The following is a 27,069-nucleotide window of genomic DNA, read 5'->3' as shown; positions in this document are numbered from 1 at the left end:
CAGACTCATTGACAAGAGAAATGCCTCTCATTCCTCTTTTTGGGAATCCTAGAAACTTTTAGGTTGTAAATGGTATCTTACAGCAGTAATTTCCAGACGTTGAGTAAAAGACTACAATCCCACTGCAACTCCAGAGCTTTCAGTTCTCCTGGCATAGTGAGAAATAGAATAAATGCCTTTGCTTTTCTAGACCTACTAAGCTCACCACTTTTAAGTGTCCCCTCCTTCCCATGACACAAGGTGTCTCCCAGCTCTGCCTCTCTCATCACACACCCCCAACATAGTCTGCTCTCTTTTGACCCTACAGAAAGGTGACCAGAACCGCATACGATATCCTGGGTAGGGAAATGACCTTGACTCCCAGAACAGCACCCTGATGCTCTCAGCATCTCTCCTTATGCTACTCCACATGTGGCTGAGCATGATTTACTTCTCTGATGGCATCTTTGAGGAAAAACATCTCTATAACCAATGCTGCTGGCCCAAGTGGTCACAGTAATTTAGAAGCCAGCCATGTCCCAGAACAAATCATTCCTTCCAATACACTCGGCTGCATGCTTTTCAGTACTCACTTTCTCTTTGCCTCACACCACTTTGCTTCACATGGTGTCACTTTGGAGTTGCTTCATCTTGACAAATCTGAACAACCCCAGGATATTCAGAGACTTTGTGTACCTCACTGTGCGTCATCTTTTCCAGGTCATTAATAGCAAAGGATCTCATACCTCTGCTCCTCATGCTGAAAAGCCTCATTCACTCCTACGCTTTGTTTGTGGTCCCTCAGCCAGTTTTTGATACAGGACTCTATGTCTTCAGGTGGACAGTTTTCTTAACGGTGTTTTGTGAAGAATTTCAGAGGTTTTCTGAACATCCAAGCAAATCACACAAGCTGGCTAAGTATTACCCATTATTTTACTGAATTATTGAAAGACTTGCAACAGATCAGGGAAGTATGATTTTCTTCTGCAGAGATCAAACTGTTTACCTCATTCCTGCATGTTTTATAGCCCCATTTTCCAGTTCTCTTTCTAAAAGAAACAAGGCTCATATGCTCACATTGCCCATCACCCTACCATAATCGTTATTTATACAAGCCATTACCCGTTCAAGACAAACTTTGCAAGCCTATAGGTAATCCAAGCCACATTTCACAGAGACAGGTCCCAGAGATGTATTTGTTTTCCTAAAGCCTAGAGGATAGACTGGAAGAGACTGGAGATAAACCTTCCTAGCCTCTCCAGTAACCCACACAGAACACCCAGCAATGGAAAAGCTGTGGTATATGCCCAAGGCTTACATTGCCTTTTCATCAGCCCAGCCAGGTGGCACAGTAGCAGTCAGCACCATTCCTAGGATATGCAGCCCCCTGCCTGGCTGGCGAGCACAAGAAGGGGCTCTCCATGGAGACCGAGGTGCTTCAGGTGTGTGGGAAGGCTGAGAGAACTGGCAGGGATGTCCAAAGCGGTTCTGTCCTTCCAGCTCCCCCAGCTGCAAGCACACTTGGCAGCAGGCTGGAGGTGACCTGCCATTCAGGTCAGCCAAGGTACCCAACTTCTTCTGGGGTTAACACACGAAACAGTCAACTAAGAAAAAGCTCACTGACCATCTCTGCAGGCTCAATAGTGCCCACCTAGTATCCTGCATCCAAAGACCTTCCCCAGGAGCCTATCGGCTGAGCAGGAGGCTGGTTGGTCCTGCCAGGCACAGTGCAACCTGTGGGCCTGGAAATACCTCTGCCCTCATGCTCTGTTTGCGCCTTGGTCTCAGATGGCTGCTCCAGAGGACCCTCTGTCCTCATCCTCAAGTGGCCAGGACAGGTTGCAACATGTCCTGTGCTGCAAGGTGGAGAGCTGGTCCTGGAGGAAGTCAATGTCGAGTGTTTTAAGCAAATCACTAGCGGGGAGGAAAGGCAGCTCTCACAGCAATCACAGTCCTGTGGCACGGCAGCATGCTTCCCAGTGACAGAAAGGACATCTCCAGCAGTGCAGGAGGGAGAAGGGGGCTGCTCCAGTAACAACTGTCCCCCTCCCCAAACACAGACCTGATGCCCTGCCTTCTCCCATGACAGAGATGGTTTTGCCAAGCTTTCTATTCAGATCCCACTGCCTGTCTCTTCATATCAATGCTGACACCGCAGGTAAGGTAGCCCATGACCATGCAGGCTGTGCTGCACCAGGAAGGGGATGAGGTTGAAGGTGTCTTTCCTGGTCCCTCCTTCCCCTTGCAGGCTGTAGGACAGGGTGAGCTTGGCTCTGCTTGGTCTGGGATGCCAACATCAGCTTGAACTCCTGCTCATCAAAAGAGCCAAGGCACTGGGAGCTGGTGGGAAGCTGTTGTGAGGGCTAGGACGGTAGGAACCAGCCCTGGGCATCCAAGCCCTTTCTCGACCGCAAGCACAGCTTCCTACCACTGCAAAGAGCAGGGCCAAGGAGGTGGTAACAGCAGGACGAGGTCCCACAGAGGCCCCAGAGCCTTCCTCTCCAGAAACCTGTACATGTAATGCTGACTTCCTCAAAACAGCAAGATCAGCACAGGAAGACTTGTCAAAAGGGTCTTATTCAGCAATACTGGGCTCCATCCCCCTCTTCATGAGCAGCGGGAAGGGGGAGAGGGAGGAATGGCAGGGAGCAGGCCTCCCCCACCCCCAGAGAAGCCTGCTCCCTGCCACGCGCCACAGCCTCCACAACCCCAGCAGGATCAGCGTGTCCACGCTGCACCATGTTTCTACCTGCATGTGTCAGGAGTGGGGGCATCCCGCTTCCTAGCTGAAGTCTCTAAAGCACACCCATCTGCCTGCGCACTGCAGGGCATGCAGTTTCCAGCCCAGGCCCTGCAAACACAGATCTGGGAACCGCTGCTCTTGAGGGCTTGGCAGACACAGCAGGGCAGGGGCTCTCCTCATCCTCTTCCTGGTCTTTGCCCTTGGCCTGCAGGTCAGCACAGCCCACTGGGTCTTCCTCTTGGATGAGCACCTGTGTAGGAGCCAAGCAAGCCTCCACGCTCCTGCCCGTCCATCGCAAAGGGAAAGACGGAAGAAGGCGGCACGAGGCTGGGAAGGCCAGGATGACATGCTTTGGCCCTTGCAGGCTGAGACACAGCCATGGATAGTGCTCACCAGGATGCTCCCAGAGCCATCTCTGACTCTGGGCAGGGGGTGACACCCAGCAGAGCCCCAAGGAGCTCTTGTGGGGCAGCTGACCATGAGGTGCCCAGTGAGGAGGCTGCCTGCCCTACACTGAACTCTGCCACAGCACAGCATGGCCGGGGCACACAAAAACAGCACTGCAGGCCGTCCCCAAATGCAGCTTTTCCCATCTTCCTTACCAGCTCATCCTGGAGTCTCTGCCCCTCAAGCCCAGCGCTTGCATCCCCTGCCAAACCCCTGGCACCAGGAGGAAAGAAGAAAGAGAAAGCACTTTGCTGGGACTCAGGCAGGAGTGATGCAGAAGCTGGACAGCCAGCTTGCAGGCAGACAGAGGCACTGACATGGGCAAGTGGCTGTGTTCTTCCAGCCACACCACTGATGTCAGCCAGACATGAGGAGGTGGCCCGAGAAACGCTTGCAGGAAAACATAAATCAAGAGAGCATATGCCTGCGCTTGCAGCCAGAATGACGTAAGCACACAAGCCACGTTCATTTGTTTTCTCACCGGTAAACGTTAATAACACCATCTGTAATTAGAACAGCGATACTGTGCTCTGGTAGAGACGCATTCGTTTACGGAAATGTGACAGTCTCACAACAGGCTAGGGACATAAAGACAGGCAGCTGGAAACCAGCAGGTCTGGGGTTAGAAGACTAGAGATTTCTAGAGTCAAAAATCCCCGAAACAACACCACTCCCCGCCTTCCCCAAAACAAAACCAAACCAAAAAACCAAACACACAAACCCACACCCCACCAAGCCACCAAAAACTCAAACAAACCAACCCAACAAAAACTCAGCAACAATTCCAAATTTCACGACATTCAGGGAGGTAAGGTACATTTTGCTTCCTGGCCCCAGAGGGTGCTGGGGGCATGGCCTGTCCCTTGCAGGTCTGCACCTTTGGGGTCCCCTTGGTCTCCCAAGCACCGTGGATGGTCCAGGCTGTGACAGCAGAAACTGAGCCCGGAGGTCGGGCCACCCTAAGCCCCTGCCTGGGGAACACAAACCTCCCTGCACTGAGCACTTGGGGTCCCTCAGGCAGCAGCTGGCACCCAGGCTGAGGAAGCCTTTTCACTCCCCAAACAGCTACCTAGGTTACCTGCATCTCAGTGGCAAAGCCCAGCAGAGCTCTGGACAAACCACTTACAGCCACGAAAAGAAGAACAGTCCGACTCTTGGTGGGCAGGCAGGGAAAAGCCCCAGGAGAGATGCATAGACAGGGGCTTGCGAATTAGCTGAAAGCCTTTCCCAGAGCACAGCAGCAAAGAAAAGGGGTAAAGAGCACTCTTGCTGCAGACAGAGCAGTGGTAAAGCTGCCTCGTGCCATGCCGCAGACCTGGCACAGGGCTTTTGGGCAGCTGAGGGCCGGAGAAGTGCTGATGTGCTGGATGCAGCGAGGAGGAACATGATTTGCAGGCCAAGGGGGGGGGAAAAAAAAAAAAAGTATCAAGAAGCAAATGTGCTATCGATGCATTTCAAACAAACCTAGGCAAAGCACCAACAAGCATACAACAGGGATCAGTCCTGTATCACCAGGAAGGAGAAGGGCCTGCCAAAGCCCTGCATCTCTCTGCCTCCTCTCCATCTCCTCCTGTCAATGTACAAAGCTCCCTGCATGCTTCATTGTCTGTATGAGCTACCCAAGCAGACACTGGGCCTCCAACGCTTTGATCGGGCAGGCTCTGCTGCTTCAAAGCAAAAACTAAGCGCACCCTTGCCCTGAGTCCAAAGTCCTTGCAGCTGGCTTTGCATCAGGCCTCCAATATCTACCAGCAAAGGGCATGACACCTTTCTTTGTGTGTATCAGCTCCCAGCCCCAGTGCTGGCAGGTACCTTTGCTGTCACGGCCAGCCACTGGCCCCAGGCTGCTCAGAGCAATGCTTTAGCAGCTTGCAAACTGCTGGCTGCATATATCCGCTGCTTGGGAACCCCTGGTCCTGTCCCCGGCACAGCTGTAGGCACAGCCGACCACAAGAGTGGCTCATCCGCACTGGGATGGTGCCTGGCAGGAGTGGAAGGAGACTAACAGCAGCCTTTGGATCCATGAGAAACTTGGGTTTGATTTTCTCCTAAAGGCAACCAACACCTATAGAGCTCACTACATGAGCAAAACAGGAAGGAAGCACGGGTTTCTCACCTGCAAGGAGGGGAACTCCTCCCCCCATTTTGTCCTGAACCTGCCAGAGGGTAATCCTGAAGGGATATAGATGTTCTGGAGGCCCCTCCTTACTTCCCATGGCTCAGTACTGCAGCTCCTTCATTTCAAAGGCTTGAAACAGGGTTGTTTGAAGAACTTTCCCTGGGAAGAAACATTCCGCAAGCTGGGGAATCTCAGCATCAGGGAAATCCTCAAGTTTCAGGTGAAACCAAGCCATTTTATTTCCACAACTTCATCATGACAGTCCTCCCTTGACCAGGCCACATAATCCCTCTTCTTTCTTGGAGGTTATTCTCTCATCCATGATTTTCAACAAAGAGATTTTGGGTGCTAACTTGCACCAAGGTGAGGGAATCTGTCCATCTCATGCCTCTGTCGTTTTGAAGGTCACCCAGGATAAGCAATCACAAAACCTTGCCTTTGAACAGCAGCAAAACCCTTCATGCTGCCTTCGCCCACTGGAAACCATCTGCCTTGCCAAGCGATACGGATTTAGCTTCAGACTGCTAGGTCTTGTTTATCCCCCTTTTTTACAGGAACTCCCTCCAATCTGTTGGTAGTGCTTTCAAGTCGTATGGTGCCCTGAACATAACGTACCATGCCAAGAGGGGCTGTACCATGGCTCAAAACCCTGGTATGCTGTGGTTCATGCTCCTCTCATCTCAGCTGGCTAATCCGCCCTCAGCTTAAAGGTTCTTCGGTCTCTCCTAAAGGTTCTTCGGTCTTGTGGAAGAGCGGCACCCACGCGACACCATGCTGCAGCTCTGCTGTGAGGAAGACAGCCCGACTGCCTCCATCCAGCTACAAGGAACCAAGGCAGGCCCACCTTGTTTGACTCCTGACAAAGAGTACAGAGTCTCAATGCTACCGGGACACTCCCAGGATCCCATCCATATGCCCACAGCAAGGGCTCATCTCCTCTGCCATCAAGAGGAAGCCCAAACCTATCCAACAGTTCTCCACATCAATCAGCTCTCAGCCTGCATGGCAGAGTCACAGCCAGCCTGATTTGCATTAAATTTTGAGTGTTAGATTTCATGAGTCACCAAATCAAACACTTAAGTTCCAAATATATCTACCTGTCACCTTCCCTTCAAACTCCTGCGCTATAAATCTACCAGAAAGAAATCAAGTTTGTCTGCCAGCTTGTACTTTATAAAGAAATACCGCTTACTGTTTGGCTTCCCTTGTTTCCTGTAGGCATATGCTGGTAGTGATACAGCAAACGCAACACGTTAATAAATAATTTAGGTGGTGAGACTGTTGAGGCGCTGGACTTCATGCTCTACATTCTGCAAAGCAGTGGCCATATGGCAACCAAGCCCTGGTTGGGAGTAAGTCCCAGAAAAGAGGGCTTCCTCATCTATCACCTAATACCTCAGCAGTAGCAACTCTCCCAACTCCCACAGACATGTACTACACCCAAGGATGGAGACCCCACCATCTCTCAGCTGCAGTGGTTTTCAGCCTCTAGCTTACAGATCCCAGTAGCACATGGGCTGTTCCTCAGGGGCTGCTGCCTTAGTCATCTCCTGAAAGTCTGTTATCAACACTTATGCTACGTGCTCGTGGTCTGCACTTTCCTTGCAAAATATATATGGGCCTGCCCCAGGTTAGCTCTCCCATACTTCATTCTTTAGGTGAGAGTGACCATACAGGATCTTTACTGCACAAATACCACTTCGGCTTTCGAGTGCTGTTAAGGAGAGCTGTTCAGGTGCATGACATCTGGCTTTGCTGAAACATGGACCAATCTCCCTGGTGATCCCTTATTTACTCTGATTTTTCACATCTTCCCCTCTATTTCTTAAGTGACCAAATACCATCTTGTCTGTTTTGTGCAGGTACACAGTTTTAGCAGCAGCTTTGCACCTTTCCCAGCTTTCATCCCTTTTTCCTTTATCAGTACGCTCCCCTCATCTTAGAGCTGCTTCTTTATCTCCAGTCTTAATCCTCTTGTGCATAGGGAGTATTAACATACTTGCCTTCCCTTGTGCCTCTGTCCCCTACTAGTCATCATAGACCAGGTATTTTCATCTGCACCTTGCTTTTCCTCTTGAGTGAAACAAATGTGTGTCTCTCATAAAATAATTTTTTTGAGCTGGTCTCTCAAAGTCACATTGACTGTTTCATCCTCCTCACTCCTGCTTGACGGGAGTCTTTATCTCCTTACAGCACAGCACTCAAAGACACAGGAACTTTGTCCACTGGGCATGATTACAATCGCTTACCTACACAGTGTGATCAGCACTTCCCACAAAGAAAACCTCAGGTGATGCAAGTCACCAAGCAGTGGCATGGAACATCTCTCAAAGCTGTCCAAGCCACCTCTCAGGGCTCCACAGCTGGTTCCTCACCAGGGGCTGTCAGGATACCCTTTGTCAGCCCTGGGAGCATCCCTGCTCCTTACCCTGCAGCACACGAGTTGCTCACTCACAGGATATTGGGGGCAAACTTCTCCCTTGCCACCAGCCCTAAGCACCGACACCACCACACTCAGCATGCACAGGGTTGGGGCAGTATCTCTCTTGGATGGTACTGTAGAAAAGCCTCATGCCCCTGCTTTTAGCAATTGCTCCACAGAGACCCAGGAAAATTGAAACTCTGCAATAGGCATTGGAACAGGCTGCCCAGGGAAGTGGTGGAATCACCATCCCTGGAGGTGCTCAAAAGGTGTTTAGATGAGGTTCTTAGGGACATGGTTTAGTGCTGGAGTTAGGTTATAGGTGGACTCGATGATCCTGAGGGTCTCTTCCAACTCTGATTCTATAATTCAGGAACGGTGGCAAAGCAGATTCATGGGGTGCTTAGAACAGCATTCCTGGAAAAGATGCTTAGCAGCACAGGGCCCACGAGCCTGGTTCTCTCACCCAGCAGCAAACACATGGGATATAAAACCGGAAAGCCAAAAGGGAAACCCCTTCCCTTGCAGGCGCCACGAGGCAGAAAGCCAAGATGCTGCATGACATGCAGCAGGAGCAACTTCTCAGTGTTGCTCCTACAACAGGAGGAACATCCACTCCAAACCCTAGCACCTGCGTCCTTCCTATAACAAGTAAAGGCTAATCCTTTTCAAAGGTCCTTAAGCAGACCGCAGCTCCAAGTGTTCACATTTTGCTTGCTGAGTCCTTTTCCTCGCCTTTCTTACAGCACTGCTAGAGTAGTGCTTGCCTTGCAGGGTTAGTCTACAAAGGACTCACAACACAGGCAAGCAACAAAGGTCGAGGTAATCTCCGCCCTGCAGCAGGGAGAATCCAGCTCCCTTTACGGCTCCATGCTGAGAAGAGATTCAGCAGCCACAGCAGGAGGAAGAAAGAAGTCAATTGATCCTCAGTGACAGCGGACGTCAGCAAAGGACTCTCGCGGTAAGAGGTCTGGATGCAGCCAGCAAGCCAGGACAGTCATAGAAGAACATCTAGGAATCAGCATCCTGCATCTGCTGGGGAAATCATGACAGGAGCCAGAGTTCTGGCAACAGCAGCACAGCCCAAGCCACAGCACAGCACCAAAGCACTGTGCGCAGGGCTGGCACAGCACCCAGCACAGTCAAGAACAGCAGGACAGCCTTTGCCACAAGGGTGCCCGAACTAGGACACTGTGATGCTAGAAAAACCTTGAGGCTTTACGGCACACCTTATTCGGCACTCCCTTATTCACTCTGTCCCAGCAGCTACTGAACTCCAACAAGGGAGACAGAGGCTGCATGAGATCAATTTGGAGCTCCTGCTGAGCATTGAATAAATAACAAAGGTCATAGCAGAGCGAGATAGACATTAAACACAGCCTTGAGACTGTCCTTGTCCCTGAGCCCTCACCTACACTACAGAGAGAACCACTGGAACCCACTTGTCATATCAGTGCTCAAAGATGTCCAAATCCCTCTTCTGCAAGATGTTTGCTCTGATTCTGCCAAAGGGATCTACCCTAGAAACAGCTCCCCAGAAGCCTTCACCTGGTGGGAAGAATGAGGGTTGAACACCTCTTTTTGAGTTTTTAGGGCAGCTCTGCCTGCCTTGGACTGCTGGGGCTGGGGTCTGCAGGCAGGAGTCACTTGCACGCCCCATGCTGGGGATGCCAGGCTCTCCGCCAGCCACAGGCAATTCAGAGATGCTGACCGGGCTCTTCTTTTCAATGGTCTCTCTCCATCCCGTGGGGCTTGGCAAGAGCAGATGGGCTGGGCTTGGGAACACAGGGAACAAAGCGCCGGTGGGGCGCTGGGCATGGAGATGACAGAGCCCAGCCAAGACCAAGGAACACTCAAGTGGCACTCCAAGGCGAGCGCCCCGGCTCCCAGACCCCCAGATAAAAGTGTCAGAGATAAAGTGGCTGATTGGACTTGGAGGAGCACACTGAGTTTCCAGTAAGACGCAGCAGTGCAAGCCTCATGTCATCGGGACTCTATCTCAATGTTAGGACAAACAAAGAAGCAGTACTTTTAACTGGGCAAAGCTGCTCTGAGTCACTGTTTATCCACAGAGCACAGCTCCACAAGAGCAAATACCAAGCCTACGAAAGTCCATTAAAGACCTGCAGTTGGTAACCTGGGCTCCTCTTGCCTGCAGCCCTAGCTGAAGCCAGGGTGCTCACACCTACTAAGGTCACTGAAATCCTGCCTTGACATGAAGCAGATGGCTTGGTGATCACCTCAGAAGCAATGTGGAGCACACCAAATACTGTGCACCAAGGGCTGCTGGAACTGAAGTCAGGAAGGGCCCTTCTGTCCAGATGGACCAGCATCACACAGAAGATCTAAGACCTGGCAGCCCCCTCAGGCATGATTGCCAGGCAGCCACAGCATCTCCTGGGATCTGCTCCTCCAGTCTGAGGCACTGAAAGGAAAACACAGCAGGTGCTTCCCATGGTCTTGAGTCTGCAGAACACCCAGGAGCAGGTAAGCGCCATGGCCTGGGGCTGCTCTAAGGCAGCCTGAATACCTGGAGGCTGCTTTCTATGGAAAGCGCTGCCCTAAACAGAGTGCAAATCAGTGGGGAACTGCCTGACTGGAGCCACAGCAGCAGCCCCAAGAGGGACAATGTTCAGAAGAACTGAGCTGCTCCTGTCCCATCACCTCTGCTGTCTGCACTTCAGCCTTCATCCTTATGTGTCAGTGGGAGCCAAGATCCATTACTTTTTCCAGCCATGTTTCCCAAGACCACCCCTCCCTCCCAAAGCACCTCCTTGTACCCTGTGCTTCCACATACAACTTCTAATGCCAAAAGCAAACAGTATGATGGCACTGATGGCTGAGGTCCAGGTGCCCCAAGCCTGGGGTGAATCTCATCTCTGATCTTGTGTCTCCATCCTTGGGTGAAGCCTTGAAGTTTCAAGGTCACTCTATACCCCCAACCCTAACTCTCCCCTGGACAGGGGTGCCAGCACACAGCACAACAGTGGAAGGATGTGCCAAAAAATGCCATAGGTTTCCACCAAGAAATCACACTCCTGGCTGTTCCCCTTTCATGGAAAAGGCATGTGGCTGTATGGACCGATGTGAAGTGCAGCATCACAGTGATGGGCAGGAAGGGCAGTACATCCAAATAAAAAGGAGCCAGTGGACCCCAAAGACAATCAGGGTACCTTCAGACAACAAAACTGGTTTTTGGTGGTTTGCAGGCTGGAAAGGGTGAACATACTGTTCCGTACCTCATTTCTGGATCAGGACAACACACCACATGTATTGCACAAAAAGACAAATAATTTGTTAAAGCTATGGCTGACATCTCTGATAAAACATGACAGAACAGCAAGCAGTACCTCCCGAATTTCGCTTGTAGATGTGAAATTTGCCTGGCCTTCCCAAACATCTCACGGGAGCAGGAGTATAAAAATAATTAGTAGATTATGGCATTCCAAGATTAATCACTAATTAATAACCCAGATGGGGTTACCACCTAGTATTTCTCCCAATGCGAATCTAGCTTTGGCAGCTGTATGCTAACGCTTGTTAAGGTATTTCTCCAAGGATCTTCATGCAAAAAGAAATCACCCCTACTCAAGAAAGCTCCTGTGTACATACTTATCTTGAAATGCTCTCATTGAAGTCATAATAACTTAAGTGGATGGCTAAATTAAAGTGTTTACCTAAAAAGCGACAGACTTGAGCACTGTGCTCTGCTTCAAGCACCAGATGTTTTCCAAGACCATTCTCTAAACCCTGGCTATGTGCACTGGTTATCAACCCAGCCCCAGTTGAGCATCTCGGGGTAGAGGCAGCAAAGGTCAGGTAGCTTAACCAGAATTTTTCTTTCATGATGAGAAACAGGTTCCTGCAGTACACTCCACAATGACTGGTTAAATAAATGATCCTAGACTAGAAAGCTTTCTTCTCTTCATGGGGAAATGGTTCTGGCAGGCTTGAAAGGCATGCCATTTCTCCTGATTCTGTTTCTAAATCTCAATACTTCTGCTTCTGGCTGCTCCTCCAAAAATACTGCTCAACCTTCTTAGCAAGGGGACTGAAGATCCCTTGTTGTCAGGAGACATCTCAGCTGCCTGTGCTCTCCTTAAGCTATTCTCTGTGTACCTGGCATCCTTCTGAGCACATCTTTCCAGCCTCTGTTCCCATGGCTGATGTCTCCCTGCATGATCAGCATCTTTCTAGCTGCATTGTGCCTGCATGTCCCAAGCATGGACATGGCCAGAAGCAGAGGGAGAATGGTACTGTGGTCTCCTTGCTTGGCAGCAGAACTCCTGTGCATTCATAGCCTGAGAAGCCAAGGAGTTCTCTTTCAGTCACATCATGGCCAAATATCTAAACTCTATACCCTGTCATTCTAGCTGGTCCTCTCACTTCCCATTTCCTTCCAGCACAGCTGCCTCCCAACATGCCCAAACTGCCCACAGCAGGAAGGGAAAGCAAGCTCTTTTTAAAAAAAATAAATAAACGCAGTAGTTTGGCAAGTGACAACTGTTATTTGGCGAACTTCCGTTTTCCCATTTCTATCAGCAACCAAACATCCTAGTTGTCGCATTTTTACATAGTGGGACACACCTGAACCTTGTTGACAGACTTGCTACCAATCACCAGCATTAGCATCAAGGCTTGTCTGGCTTTTGGCAAATGCTACCACACAACCCACATGGCCTTTGTGTCTCCATTGCTGTTATGGGGTATTTTGAAAAGCTCTCCTGCACTAAAGCACTCGAGTTTCCCCAAACAGCTGTATGATTTCAGGTCTCCTGCACCCTCACTGAGGTAGGTGAACTACAGAAACCAGGGCCAGAGGCAAACTCCATTACCACATGATGGAGAAGAGACTTCCTAACGTTTGTTTTTTGGTTCGTGGTGTGGAAAGACGTGCTACACACTGGAGATATGGCAGGAGGCTCTTACAGGGCATTTAGCTTTTTATCAGTTAAGGAAGTGCAACGACTCTGCCTCATCTCACACGCCAGTCAGGCTGTTCCTGGGATGCCTTTTGTGTGGCTCTTCCAGCGCATCCCAGTCGGCTCAGAGGAGCCAGCTTGATATTTCACAGGAAAGCACCAGGCAGCATTTGGTTTACGTGGCTTAAAACACAACTTGGACAACACAGAGTAAGGCCAGACAATGCTGCTTATTTGAGCAGTGGGCCAAGCAAAGCCTCCAATCCTCAAACTGCAAAAGCTTTCAGATTCAGCTTGCCCTTTGCAAGCCACTGCCACCCTCCAAAGAGCTCCCAGGCAATCCCAGATGCTACTTCCTCCCAGTCACCCTCCCCTGTTTGATGGGGGGCAGCGGGAAGGCTGCAAAAATCATCAGTCCCCTGCTTCAGCATCACTCTAGCAGGAGGTAGATCGCAGGCATGCCAGCTCACAGCTCCTCCTTGCATCAGAGCCACCTGTGATGGGGACATCCCCTCTCCGCCCTGCGCTGTGGGGCTGGGAGCACACCCCCCCGGCCAGCCTCCAGAGGGGAAGGTGCCCCGCTGCTCCCAGAGCAAACCTGGCAGCCACGCTGAGCTCCTCCAGGGTCTGAAATGGGAAAGTACAGGGACACAGGAGGGCAGTACCCCCTCTAGCCTCTTCTCCGGGGTGGCCGGCCCCACCGCTGCTGCCCTGCCTGCCTGTTTACACCCAAGCGTTGCCACAGCAGTCCTACCACAGCCCTGTAAATTTGCGGGGAGGCTGGAATTTCACCCCTGGCACTCTGCCCTCTGCTTACACCACCTGACCGGCATCCTGGTCAAAGCCTCCAAGGAATTCCCACACACGGAAGTCAGGCCCCTGCCGAGGCTGCAGTGCCAGGCATGGCTGCCGGGGACCGACTGCCGGGTCTGGTGGCAGGAGAACATGTCCTATCAGGGTCAGGGCTGGGACCTCCAGGATCAGCCCACCCGCATGCAGCTCTGCTGAGCTCTGCGTCATGCACACACCCGAGGGCTGACTGATTTACTGCAGCCCCGGCAGCGCTTCAGAGTCAACACTTGCTCTCCAAGTGGCACAGGAACGTGCATGTGTCTGACCAGGCACCAATCAAAGAGAGATCCCTCACTCGGTGTCTTCCACCCAGAACCCCAGTAGCACTGCAGAGAAGCCCAGGGCAGTCATCTGCTCATCATGAGTCTCACCCAGATGCTGGCTACATACCTTCTTCTGAGCCAGCAATCATTTCATCATCATTTCTGTCCCTACATGAAACACCTGTAGTCTTTCAGAGATAACCATAGCTCAACACAACCACATGCATCTCGCTCCTTCCTCCTGAATCCTAGCTGCTTTCAAGCCTCTTCTCCAATGCCCCCAACCATCCACATGTCAGTAGGGGCAGGAGGCTGTGGATGGCTTCCCAGGGCCAGGAGACAGAGCTGGTGCTCAGGCAGCCTCCCCAAGCCGTGGCCAGAGTAGCCCCTTGATGAGGGGCCACCAGTGCCTCCACATGCCTGCCAGCCGAGCTCACAGCTTCCATGCCCAGGCCCCGCTATGCCTGTGCTCACCAGCAGAGGAAACTCCTCCCAATATAGCATCAGTTGCCTATTTATAACATGCTGTTTACCAACACCAAGTGCAGTCTTGTTGGAAGCGGAGGACGAGATGAGTCAAAGGAGCATGAGCAAGGGACCTTTGTCCTGTCATGAGAAGACGAGGGGACTGTGGGAGGGTTACTTAGGGCTGGGTGCTGCAGCATGGCTTATCATCTATAGCTCCCTTGCCAATACAAGTGTACTCGAGGGCATGCTTGGAATATATATATATATATATATTTTTTTTTTTTTTAAATGTCAGACCCTTAAGCTCTGGGAAGATCTTCCTGTGAAAGGGTGAGATCACACCCAGCACAAAGGAGTGTGCCAGCATGCCCCTGCAGCCTGCTCCAGGCTCAGGAAGCACTGACTGCCAGCAGGTATTGAAGAACAGATTTAACATAAGGTCTCAAAAAGCCTCCTGACAGCTCCTGGGACCTTCTTCCAGTAGCTCAATGAAGGGCTGCTGGTTGCTATGCTTTGACAGGGCTTCTTCAGGCAGTGCCCATCTCCAGGGGGAACCACAACCCTGTCAGCCCGTGTTCCTCTGGCAGGAGGGTGGGAAGGCAGCTTCCACTGCTCACCCTCACCCAGCCTCCCCTCTGGATGGTCACTCTGTCCATTTGCTCAGCGCTCCTGGGGGAAGTCAGTTTTAGGGGGCAGCATAAAGCAGGGACATCCAACTGCTAGGGCAAGCTATGAGTCTCAAATGGTGTTAAGGGGAAAGAGGTTACAACCCCAGGCTTCCTTGGCAGTGTCTCATGTTCAGGATACTGTCCAGGAATATGCTCCTGAGCAACAGAAGGCAACACATGAGTACCTCCTAGGGCTCCTTAAGTTTTGCAGACTTTCACCAGTGTCCAAGCTATACCCCCTCTTGGGTGGCTGGAAACAGACCCCACGTGATGTTATTGAGCTGCACACCCATATGGTGGCAGATCAGTCTTGAAGCCCATCCAGGCGAAACAGCGGGTGCCAGCCCTTGGCTCCTCCCAAAGCCACCACCACATTTTCCATTCCTCCCTCCCATCTGCACCCAGCCTCCTCCTGGTGCCAGGCTCACTTCTATAGCCTCACGTTTTCCTCTCTGTCTTCAAGAAAGTTATTGCTTTCCTGCCCTCAAATAGCCAACACCACTTCTACCCTAACAAAGTGGTAATGGACCTCCTGGCTCTGTTCCCTCCATAATTTCCCGGATCCATCTCCTACACCATTGTACTTACCAACCCCACACAGGCTGGCAAGGTTGTGCATTTACATTAAGAGGCTGGATCAATTTCTGAGCTTTTAACCTTTCCTAACAGGTGTGGAGATGGTTGTCTTAGGGACTTTACCAGAAAGCCTCATCTGGAGCTTGGTGTTTGTTCAGCCAAAGCTTGGAGTACAGAGGTGTGCCTGGAGCATACCATCTTAGTGGCAGCAATATGGGACATTCTTGTCACACATAGGGCCCAGGAACTGCTGGTCAACCGCACAATGAGTTTTGACTATAAGCTGTCCACTCAGCTCGCCCTCATGTGCCATCCCTTCGGCATGGCTTCTCCCCACAAGCCGTGGGCTCTGTGCGGGTGCAGGCTTCTCCACTCCATGTGCCAGCAGAGGCACCAATGGTGCTGCCTGTGCCCAAGATGATTCTTTGCTCTCTTCATCCTCCCAGCTCACCCTGGTACCCGCTGCTGGACTCCTGCTCTCTGCCAGCTTCCCACTCATCCACATGGCAGCTCCCCGCCATCCCCACCTGTGCCCCATCCCACTTGCTCCTCCCAGCACCGATTCATCCACCCCCGGCGCTGACTCACTCCCCGCTGCTCAGGACCACGCATCCAGCTCACCTGCGGTGTCCCCGCCACCCCAAGTCACAGGGTGAGGTATCAGCATTCTGTTTTAGAGAGTGGCAGAGAAGCAGCGTGGACCCACGGCACAGGACAGCCTGGCTCTGCTCTGCATCCCACCCCGACCTGCTGCGTGCCCCGTGCCCCTGCTTCTGTCCATCAGAATCACACACAATCCCTCCCAGGGAAGTCACATCATTAATTCACCAGCATTAGAAAGACACTTTCCAGATTACATGTATCAGCAGCACACAAGTATTTCTTGCTGTTTGTACCCTCACCTACAGTCAGCTGAAATCCCTGTTGAGTTACTAAGAGTGAAGGGTATGTCCTGGAGCTATGGTCCTCTGCTCCCATTGGTAAGGTCCGGGGAAGCAGCAGGATTCTATCACTGCCCTGGTGCCCCTTCCTCTGCTGGGGCTTTTCAATTTACCTCTTTCTCAGGTGAACAACATCTGTCCTGTCCCTACTTGAGAGCATGACCAGTCACAGGATTAAAATCAAAGAGCTTTTGGATGATTTCCCAGCTGCTTGCTGGGGTAACTGCAAGAGCACAAGCTTCATGCCACCTCCACCAGCTCAGGTTAGCTCCCAGCAGCCTGGGAGATGCCTCGGTGGGCAGCAGCGCACCTTATGAAGTTTTGCCACTGCTAGTTTAATATTCCATCCAAGCTCAGTGCTTAGGCTCTTCAGGACCAGGTATGCTCCCTGCCCTCGATGGAAGGGGCAGCGGACTTAGCAGCAAGTTTGTCTCAAGCAACGAGAAAGGAGGAATAAACCACTCTCCCCTCTACCTGTGGCCTGAGTCATGGGCCTCCTGCCAATCCCCAGCCCTACGACGGGGTCCCAACAGGGACAGAACATATGCCCGACCACTTTCAGTCATCCACTCCTCCTGCAGCATCCACAGTCACCAGATTAGGTGCGTAAAAGCCACATCTCAGCTATTCCCTTTGATGTTTGTTTTGGTACCATGGCGCTGGGGAAGGAGCAGGAGGTTCCTCCCCCAGCGTGGGAGGCAGCAGTGTGTGCCAGCGTGGCCTCCTCCTGGACCTTCTCGCCTGCTGGATTACCAAGGGCTGGGGGAGAAGTTCTTGTCCCACCATCTCCAATGCACATGGCTTAAGAAGGAGTAGAGGCAGATCAAAAAAACCCCCCAAAATATCCAAGTCGAAACCACTCCCCCTCCAGCCAGGTTCAAGTCTCCAAGCCTCATTGATCCTGAAATCCGCCCGGCAGGAGGCTCCTGCAGGCAAAACAGGGCACAAAAAGGCACACACCTCTAATTGGGGAGGCAGAGCAGGAATAACAAGGTAGTCGAGCCGCAGCACTGGGGTAGGAGGAGAGGGTGTTGCCCCAGAGCTCTGCTTGGAGCCTCCAGAGCCAGCTCCGCAAGGAAGGGTTGGTAGTAAGTGCAGGCTTCACAATCAGCATAAGCTTGCAAGTCAAAGGATGCTCTGAAACGCTGGGGTGGGCTGGGCAGCAATTAGGGGTTGATCAGGATACTTGACAGGCTGGAAACAGCCAGGGGCCAGGGAGGGGAGCAGAGGGAAGAGGAGGTGGGTGGGCTTGCTATGGGCCAGACAGGCTCACCGCCTTGCAGTAGCTTTCCAGGAGTAGGCTGGGAGTTTCCAGTCAATGCATCCATTCAGCCACATTGCACAGCTCTACCTGCACCACCGCCCAGATGGGCTGGAGCCTACCTTCACTAAATGGGCTTAAAAATCCCTTTTCTTGCTCCAAGAAATGCAGTGCAAACAACAAGAGACCGAGCATACACGCTGCAGTCCAAACAGCAAAGCCCTCTTTCTCCACGCTGTCCGAAATCTGCTTTGGTCTCCATTTACCAGCCACACACTTCAGCACTGCTTTCCTACCCAGACATCAGTCCGTCCCATGTATTTTGAAAACAGGCTCATTAAAACCACACACCTCCTCTACTTTGATTGCCCCACCTTTTCTCTTCCCTAGATTTCTGAGCTCCAACTAGAGGTCCTATTTGATCCAGTCAGCCCCACAGATATCTGCAAGCACAGCTGTGTCAGACAGAGGCAAAGATCCAAGTGATCAACGTGTCTCCACAGGCATAAGTCTGCTGATGGAGGTGCAGTTATACTGGCAAAACTGCTTCTAAGTCTTTTGAGGTGGTGGAATAAAACCAGACTGGGAAGCAGGAGCATTTTTGCCAAAATAATGTATCAGCAGAGCAATCAAAGCAGGCAGTCCTATACTTCAAGCAGACAAGAGGCTGCAGGTGTTTCGAAGGAGGCACCTAATGCACCCTACAGACACGGCCCATGCTCAAATACTGCCATTATACCATGTTTCTATGCCTTTGATTTGCAGAGGTGCATCCCTCACCTCATATATCCAACAGAAGAGAGCTGAGCTATGGCTGCTACTCCACAAGACTCTTCTGGAACATCTCAGGCCATTCCACCATATAGCACTTGACTCCCCAGAGGAAGACACAAACACTGACCAGGGTTATTGCCTACAAATCAATGCTCTGCTCCCATCAAATGGAACAAAGCTTGAGAGAAAACAAAATAAAGGAGTGAAACACTGCAGGTTTTTCACTGCCTCTCTCTTAAGTATATCAAAGCCTTGGCTTTCCCCTGACTCACAACCACAGTCAGGAGCTATCTACTAGCTTTGAAATTCCCCTGCTACCCCAGGCGATGACAAAACGTGAAGATATGAGAGCACAAGGTTCCAGGAGAACCAGGCAGCAGGGATTTACATGGGATACATCCTGTCAGGCACACTGGATCATCTTTATTTTTAACAGCACTACGGCGTTAGTGGGTGAAAGGGAAGTTGTGGATCTAGCAAGATTTTAGCGAGCCATCTGCTGCAGCGTCTCGCCCAATCTCTCTTATCAAGGTTTGTTCAGCAGGGTAAAGCAGAAACATCACCTTGTGGACTGAAAATGGGCGTAATGACCCTAAATAAACCAGCAGCTATAAGTGACTGCTGGATTGCATGCTGGCAGAAACCAGTGGCAAGGGTGACATTTGGTTTCATTCATCATTTTCACCAGCTAGGGTGCTCAGTTTAGAGAGGTGGTAGGTGCTGGCTGCTCCCAGGTACCTGTTTGGCCAAGAAGCCAGGTGCCACAGGGGAAGGGATGGTGTAAATCACTCTGAGGTAGATGACAGGCTGGGGCAAGGAGAGGCAGGGAACCATTTCAGAGGCACACACATGAAGAGTGGGCTTAGGTTTGTCAGGGCACCACTCTACATTAGCTGGGGCCAGACTAGTGCTTTTTTTTTTACTGGAGGTGCCTCATAAGGTGGACGAGTCTCAAGGAAAGGGCTTAGTTACCAAGGCAGGAACAACGAACAAGGAGAGCTTTGAAACCAGAGAACAGGGGTGCACTGAGAAAGTGGCAATGGGCAAAGACAGGGACCTCCACATCTGTAAGAGGAGAAGGCAGAGCTGGCTGCACGGCTCTGAAGGTGACCACAGCCCCAGCATCTCACCACAGGTTTTTCTTGCCACTCTTCATGGCCTGGCATTTCTACCCTACCAAGCTAATGATATGTTACGCTTATAGAGGATAACCAAGCCTCACTCTAATCTTGTCCTTGATCAGACAAAGAGATTGATCTCCTTATGTTTCTCACCGTAAAGCTTTCTCTCCAGCCCTCAGATTATCTTGTAACTCTTCTGCATTCTCTTCAAATTTTCAGCATCCTTTTCTGAGCACTGACACTGGATTTAGACAGCATATTTTAGTACCAGTCTCCTCACCACCTCCTACAGCAATAAAGTCTCAATCCTAGGGCTACTCACTATTGCCTTTCCAGGTGTCAAATGTTTCACAAAACTGCCAGGCCTGATGGGCCCTTAATAGGTAATCTGGTGAGACTCTTTGCTTGCGGCACAGCCAGCTGCACCTCATCTATATCTACAGACTTTTGGCTAATTTGTTCTAAAACAAACTACCCCCAGCCCCAAACAAACAAACAAACAAAAACCAAAAAGCCCCTTCAAGATAGCCTCCTCTCCTGCTTCGCTATCCCAAATGATATTATGGAAAACCATACATTCTGAACTCCCTTATCAAAGGTAGAGTGACTTCCTGCCCTGTCCATCACAACTACAGTCTTCTAGAAGTACATTACTGTACATCCTTGAAGATCATGAAGCTCCCTCTTCTGTCTTTTCTTCCTCAGGCCACACAGTCCTAGTTCTTCTCATCCTTCCTCCCACACCATATTTCTAAATAACTTAATAATTTCTGTTGCTTTCCTGAATACCCTCTTGTTTGCGCACATCCTTCTCCAAGGGTTGCACCTACGTCTGAGCCTGGTCCTTCAGCAACACCTCTTCTGTGTTGAGGAGAACATCAATTGCTTCCTGCATCTTAGAGGTGTTGCTCCTCATACAGCTTGGCACAAGGTTTACCTCGTGTTTTCCTCCTCCCCAGCAGAGCACTAATTCATCTTACTCCTAAACTTCAGTAATACCAACATTTTCCCCTGCTCTGCCTAGTCAGGGTCTCCTTATCAGATAGAACCCTTTTGAATACAGCTTTTCAACTGGTTATGGGCCAACCTGATGGATGCCTCCTGTCCCCTACCCCTTTCTCATTTGTTTACGAGGCTGACACTTGGGTCAGTGACACAGGTTTAAGTCAAGATCTATTACATCAATCACCCCTGCTCAGCCACTCGGCAAGCCACCTTTTCAGGCAAAGGGATTGACCGACTTGATGTGGTACGTTCCAGATAAAAATCACACTAGTGGATTTTTAATCAGTGGATTCTCCCACCTCCTTAACAGGATAAACACTAACTGCTTAACTGTTCTTTCCAGATTATTTAGACAGGCTGGTTGTAGTCCCATTCTTTCTCCCTGTATTTCTATTCTTTAAGTACTTCCACAGAAATTTCATAAGGCTTTGCCCACATGACCACATCTAAATTACCTAAATAGTCTTGTCACCTGTTCTGACTTGTGTTTGGATTCACTTTTTAAAATTAACTCCTTTAAGTACCTTGCTGCCCTGACCTTCTTTGCAAGGTGAAGACACAAGTTCTTACTGTCACATTTTATTTGTTCCTCTTTTCCAGGCAGCCTCCTTCTACCCAGTAGCTGCACCGGCTACTTCTGCCCTAGCTGAGAGTTCACACTGAGTTTCTCATCCACTGCAAATATGGTTCCTTCCTCCCCGCTTTATAACTTTGCGACTGATGTTGACTCAAGCTGCCTTTTCTGTGTTGTGAGTAATAGCGAGCCCCTGGGCAGCTACTGCAGCTCAGCAGATACATAATAATTCATTTCCAGGTCTGTGCCTCAAGCATAGACAAGAACCCAGCAAAACCAAACCACCAACTTGCATACACAGTCATCCTGGAGAAGATGTCAGCTTTAACAGCATCACCTGAGAGCCTCCAGGGTCCAATGGTTTCACTCAAAGGGAATCTAGATCATTTGCACAGGGAGTTGAGGGATGAATCCCTTTCAAGGTCTTCCTTGGGACCCAAAGGCACTAAATTTTTGGCTCAAGAGCCCAAGGTCAGCTGCAGAGACCTTCCCCAGCCTGTGTCACTGCCAGATTCTCTCTGACTTCCAAGTAGAAGACATCAGATGCTGGTAATTATTTCAAGAAGGAAACAAGGCCTGCTGCCATCTGAGTTTCCTTTAAGTACAAGATCATGCCAAGATTGTCTCATCCTCTGGCTTTGAAGGGACCTGAGAGCCTACTAAAGGCCACTGTTTAATTAGCAAAAGCAGGCCAGGCCAACACACAACTGTCCTGCTAAATGCACTCTTGTGAGAAAATATATTTGTGAGAGTAGCACCCTCCCCCCGACCCATGTCAGCGACACATCGTGAGACAGCTGGATGCTCTAAGGGAACCTGTCAGAGCTGCTCTTCCATGCAGGTCAACAGGAGAGAGCACAACACCTCCCCAAGAGCAACAGCAGCTGGCCTCCTTGTTGGTGTGACAGAGCCAGAGGTCACAGCCGGTGCCACAGAGGTGGCAGCTGGCTGTCTGCAGAGCGATGCTCTGTGCTGAGCCAGGAGCAGAGACCTGCATGGAAACCAGCGGGAACACCCCAAGGGGAAAGGGAAGGGGGTGTCAAAGCAAGCAACTGCTCCGCACACAGAATGACAGGGGTGCCGAGAGGACAAGCACACCCAACACAGGGACTCGGAGGAGTAGCTCTGGGAACATATAGTCCTTCTAGGGAGTGACAGGCAATGGCCAGGCGGGAAAGGTCCACAGCAGCCACTCTTCCAGGCAGACAAAGAGAGGGAGGTTCTTTTGGCTCGCTGCTCAGAGGCAGCACGGTTGTGGTGGTTCAGGAAAGCAATTGCAGAACATGCTGAAAACAGCCAGACGTTAAACCTGCCTGCAACTGCTTTCTCCTGGTGCTGATGCAATGTGCTGCCTTTCAAATACACAGTCCCTTAAGAGATGCAGCCCCTTTCTTGAATGCAATAGCACAGTTTCCCTGATCAGGCAATGCAAATGGGAATCTTCAGAACCTCCCTTTAAGCCAGACCCGTACTACCAACTGCCAGTTTCTCTGGGGAAAAACAGCATGAATAAAACAAGACCACTCTTTCTTCCCAGCACAATAACCATGTGGGCAGAAGCTGCTGGCATCGACAATTAGACAAAAGCACATCAAGAACAGGAGACCCTGTTCAAAAGATGCAGTGGGCTATGCCAGCAGGATCCCCATCTTGCCCATACAAGCTGCGTAGCCACTATAAGAGCTTGGCCTAAGGGGAGCACTGGGATACCAGGAAAGCATTCCCACTCCCCCACTTGGCTTTATGAGAGTTGGAGAGGAAGGGACTTTAAAGCAGAAGAGTGAAAACAGCAGGCAGGCAATATCAACGTGCAAGAGCCATGGAGAGAACCAATACATTTCCAGCACTGCTTAGCAATCACATGTGGGGAACATGTAACAAGCATGCAAAGATAACCCTGTAAGAGCTGCAGAGAAGCACAGAGGAAAATGCTCTGCATCTCACACTTAGCAAGGAAGGACTTCCCACATCTAATCTGTATTTGGAGCAGAGGGCAGACACCCAGCTCTATGCTGGAAGGACATGAAGCGAGAAGGCAGTGCCAACTGCAGGCTCAGAGAAAAGCCATTTCGTACTGCAAGCCTTTGCTCTACAAGCTTAGCATCGGCTTCACGAATCTCACCCTCTCTCTGTTGCAGAGTGCGTACACACATGCGCTTTTCTTTTTCATTCTTGATTCTTGTTTTTCTCCTTTTAACCAACTTTCTAGCCCATGCATCGGGCCTGTCCCTCCAAACTCACTCCCCTAAGCAAGCCAGAGAACTGCAAACAGGACAAGGGCTTCAGGCAGAAGAGATGCCTCCTTAGGAGGTCATGCTTAAGGCAGCTCCTGCACACACCAACTCCCCATATGGCTGGCAAGATGAGGAGTCCTTCCCAGCAAGAGCCTGAGCTGCACAGGGCATGGGAGAGAGGTCAAGGGCTGCAGTTCCAGGCAACGAGCAGGCCTACAATGAACACAGAGCTACCTTCAGAGAGGTTGGCTGCCCCATGTCATGGTCCTTCAAAGCCACAGCATCAGGACTAGTAACGCACTTGTGAAGATCAAAGTGGCAGAGGGACACAGGGATTCCCTCCCTCTCTGCCTGCTGGAAACCTGCATTTCAGTTTCCAGCCCAGGCTGCAAGCAAGCTCAGAGTTCCCCAGGCTTGTTTCCAGAGCTGGGAGGAGCAGGAGACAGCTCTGCCGAGACCAGATACAGGCAAACCTTCCTCTGACTCACACAGCATCCCAGAGGCCGTGCCGCATTCGAGGCTCCGCTGCTCTCCCCACAATGGCTCCTGAGCCATCAAGTAAGACCTGGGGCCCCGCAGAGCCAGTTCAGGTGGTAGCAAACCTGCCCTTTTGCTACAGGCTCCAAGTGGGGCCTCTGCAGGCTGGCACACTGGCCGCTTGCTGCAGAAGCTGCCGGCCCGGGGGGACAGCTGCTGGAGGGCAGTGTGGGGCTGCTGGGGTCTGCACACAGTGGGCTGCCCTGCAAGCTGTCGCTGGTTGAAAGGAGGTAGGGCAGGAGCAGCCCAAGGGACTGCCACCAAGGACTGCTCCCTCTCTCCTTGGTTCCCACCTCCCTGGAAAGCAGCTGCTAGATTAAAAAAGCCTTAATGGTACTGTCATTCAAGGGCATGTAGACAATCTCAATTTTCCAAACACCTCCATCATCTTGTCTCATCTACGTCCTACGAAAAGCCCCGGGGAAGATCCGGCCCCAGCCTCCAGCAAGCCCTATCATCCCTGCCTCCATTACCCACCACAGAGCTCTCACATGCTTTGATATGCAAATCAGCCACCGGATCCATAACCAGCGCCGTCTCTAATTAACAGCAAACTGAACAGAGTATCCTACACCCAGGGCCTCCTCCAGCACAAGAGCAGGCACCCCATGGCTTCACGTCAGACAGCACAGGTCCCAGCTGTCTTTCCTGGGAGCAGGAGGTGCTGCCTGCAGAGCCCCCAGGTCCCCAGCACACAGCGTCACCCTGGCCGCAAGGACGGAGATGGGGCACCCACAAAAAGGATGCAGGCTGGGCTTGCACCTTAGTATGGATGGGGAGGGTGGCAGAGGAGTTGGTGGCAGGAGGCTATGGGACTCCCCATGATCCGAGGCATTCCAGCTATCCCCGGCTCAAGGAAAGCACAATTAGCAACAGATAAAAAGCAGACCCTTGGCACTGCCAGCTCACAGGCTTTTATTGAGCATCTCATGCTACCTGAGCTTTTCGTGAAGTCCTAGGTCCCAGAATGAAGCTATTGCATGAGGATATTTTTTTAATGTAAAAATTTATTTTAAAAAAGCAAACAAACAAGTTTCTAGCCCATTTTATTGCTGAAGAAAGCTAAAAAATATAACCAAGGATATTTTAAAAGCCCAGAAGGGAAAACAAAAACAAACAAGAAGCAAAGCACTCAGTATTTTTCTTTTTTTGGCTCAGGTCATGACTTCAGGACATTTCAGGATAATTGCACAAAGCTCAGGTCAAAGGGGAAGAGAATGGAGCATTGCAAAGCCTCATGGCAATGCCTTCTTGACAAGAAAACTGACACCCTCAGAAAATACAGTAGCTTCAGTTCCTTCCAAGGTTACTGAAGACAGGAACAGACAAAAATAGAGCAAACTTAGTGCAACAAAACATATTCATGAGTCAAACCGGAGTCTCTTCCCAACCCCCTCAAAGGCATCTTCTTTCATGTTTATCTTGCTCCTATGGTATCCAGGTAAAGACTGCAGAAAGGACTTCCGTCCCTGTAAAGCCAGCGTATTCCTACTGCTAAAAGGCTCAAGATGAGAAAGGCCTTTCCTAAGTAGATACCAGCTAATTGCAGTCATTAGAAGAAACGTCCTTAATGCTTTGCTATTTCTGGTTTCAATGGAGTTCTCCAGTTAAGAGCTGAGTGGTTTGCTTTCCGCTCTCCCAGAAGCATTAAGAGAATAAAAAGCTATTAGGGACCGCACAGCACAGGTGTTTGGATGAGAAGGGTACTGGTCCCTGCAATGTACTTGCAAAGTCTTTGTCCCACGCCTGGGTGGGGCAACTGCAGGACCATCCAAGAGGTACGAGAGGTACTCAGGCCGTGCAACCCTTCAGTGGCTTTGTGACCGCTGCTAATGGGATGCTCCTGCCCTGCAGCCTGTGGCTTTCCAGGCGTGCTTACTCCAGAGGAGAACACGATAGAGCAGGACACTTCCAGAGCGACAGACAAATGGAGGGTGGAGGGCTCCTCACGAACAATGCACAACCAAATTAGCCATCCTGAGCATGCAGTGATAGGCCTTTTGCTTACAACTCCTGCTATCAAAGGAAGAGCAAGGGAGGTGCCCAAAATCCCAAATTCCCCAAACACCTGGTCTCCATCCAGCTGGGAGCTCTCAAACCTGCTACGGGCACCAGGCTGACTGCAACCACGTCACAGATTTTTGGCACAATGCCTTCAGAAGGTAGCTACATACAGACATCCAGGGTGCACTCTAGGACAGGAGGAAAAACCACGGCTTGCTGATTTGGAGGGGCTGGTGATCAAGACAAGAGCAGAAAGGGACTGCTTGGCTGCATGAACATGGACACAAGCCCCATCTGATAGCTCTTTGCTAAGCCCTCCAGGGTACCAAAGGCAAGGCAGTATTAGAAATTTAAGGCGATATTAGAAATTTGCCTGCCGTTCCCACCCTTGAAACATCCCTCCTGCCTCCCTGCAACTCGCGGTCACAGCTGTGCCTGGAGGAGAGACGCAACGGGGAGGAGGGCAGGCAGCTCTCCAAGACCGAGCACACACAAAAGGTGCCTCAGCACCCCCGACGGCGACCGCAGGTGAGAAGGTAGCCGGTGCCGCCCCGCAGAAACGGCTGCACCGACCCCCGTGGTGCGGAAACCCCACCGCCCAGCGGCGGACGAGCCGAGGGACGGCGGAGGACGGGCACCCGGGAAGCGGGCGAGAAGCCCCACAGCCCCGAGCCGCCCCGCTGCCCCGAGCCGCCCCGCTGCCACACAGCCCTGGGAGGGGGAACCCGACCCGCTCCGCAGCCGCCGCACCCGGCGCGCCCCCCGCCCCGCTCCGCACCGCCCAAAGATGGCAGGCGGCGCCCCCCCCGCCCCAGGCCGCCCCCGCTGCGGGGCTCCGCGCCACGGCCGCACCGCCCGGCCCGGCCCGCTCCTCCCTCCAGAGAGCCCGAGGCGCGGATGTTGACCCCCCCAAGCACCGAGGCGACGGGTTGCGGCCCCGGGCCCGCCTGGCCTGGAGGAGCCGCGGCCGCCGCGCACCGCACCGGCGGCTCGCTTACCCCGTGCCAGGCGCGGACTGGGTCCTCCGGGGCTGCCGCTCCGCTTGGCCCCGCCGGGCCGGGCGCTGCGGTACCGCGCCGCGCAAGGGAGGCAGCGGCGACCGCCCGGCTGGGCTCGGCTGGGCTGGGCTGGGCTCGGCGCGGGGCGGGGCCCCGGGTGG

The 27,069-nt window shown here is 51.7% G+C and overlaps 1 protein-coding gene across 2 annotated transcripts in view; it reads right to left on the bottom strand.

Annotated features, from left to right (window-relative positions):
• The window catches only part of TMEM63B (transmembrane protein 63B), a 49,355-nt gene extending 22,320 nt beyond the window's left edge, over positions 1–27,035 (bottom strand). The window contains exon 1 of one of the 2 annotated variants that reach the window (XM_065631179.1): positions 26,909–27,035. The gene's annotated coding sequence lies outside the window, so the exon portion shown is untranslated. The remainder of the gene's footprint in view (positions 1–26,908) is intronic. The other variant, XM_065631178.1, reaches the window with a different exon arrangement.
• Between the last annotated feature and the right edge of the window lie 34 nt (positions 27,036–27,069).

This window comes from Caloenas nicobarica, chromosome 3, assembly GCF_036013445.1.
Source record: "Caloenas nicobarica isolate bCalNic1 chromosome 3, bCalNic1.hap1, whole genome shotgun sequence".
Taxonomy (NCBI): Eukaryota; Metazoa; Chordata; class Aves; order Columbiformes; family Columbidae; genus Caloenas; species Caloenas nicobarica.
The sequence above is the reverse complement of the archived record's forward strand: the minus strand, read 5'-3'. Positions and strand labels throughout refer to the sequence as shown.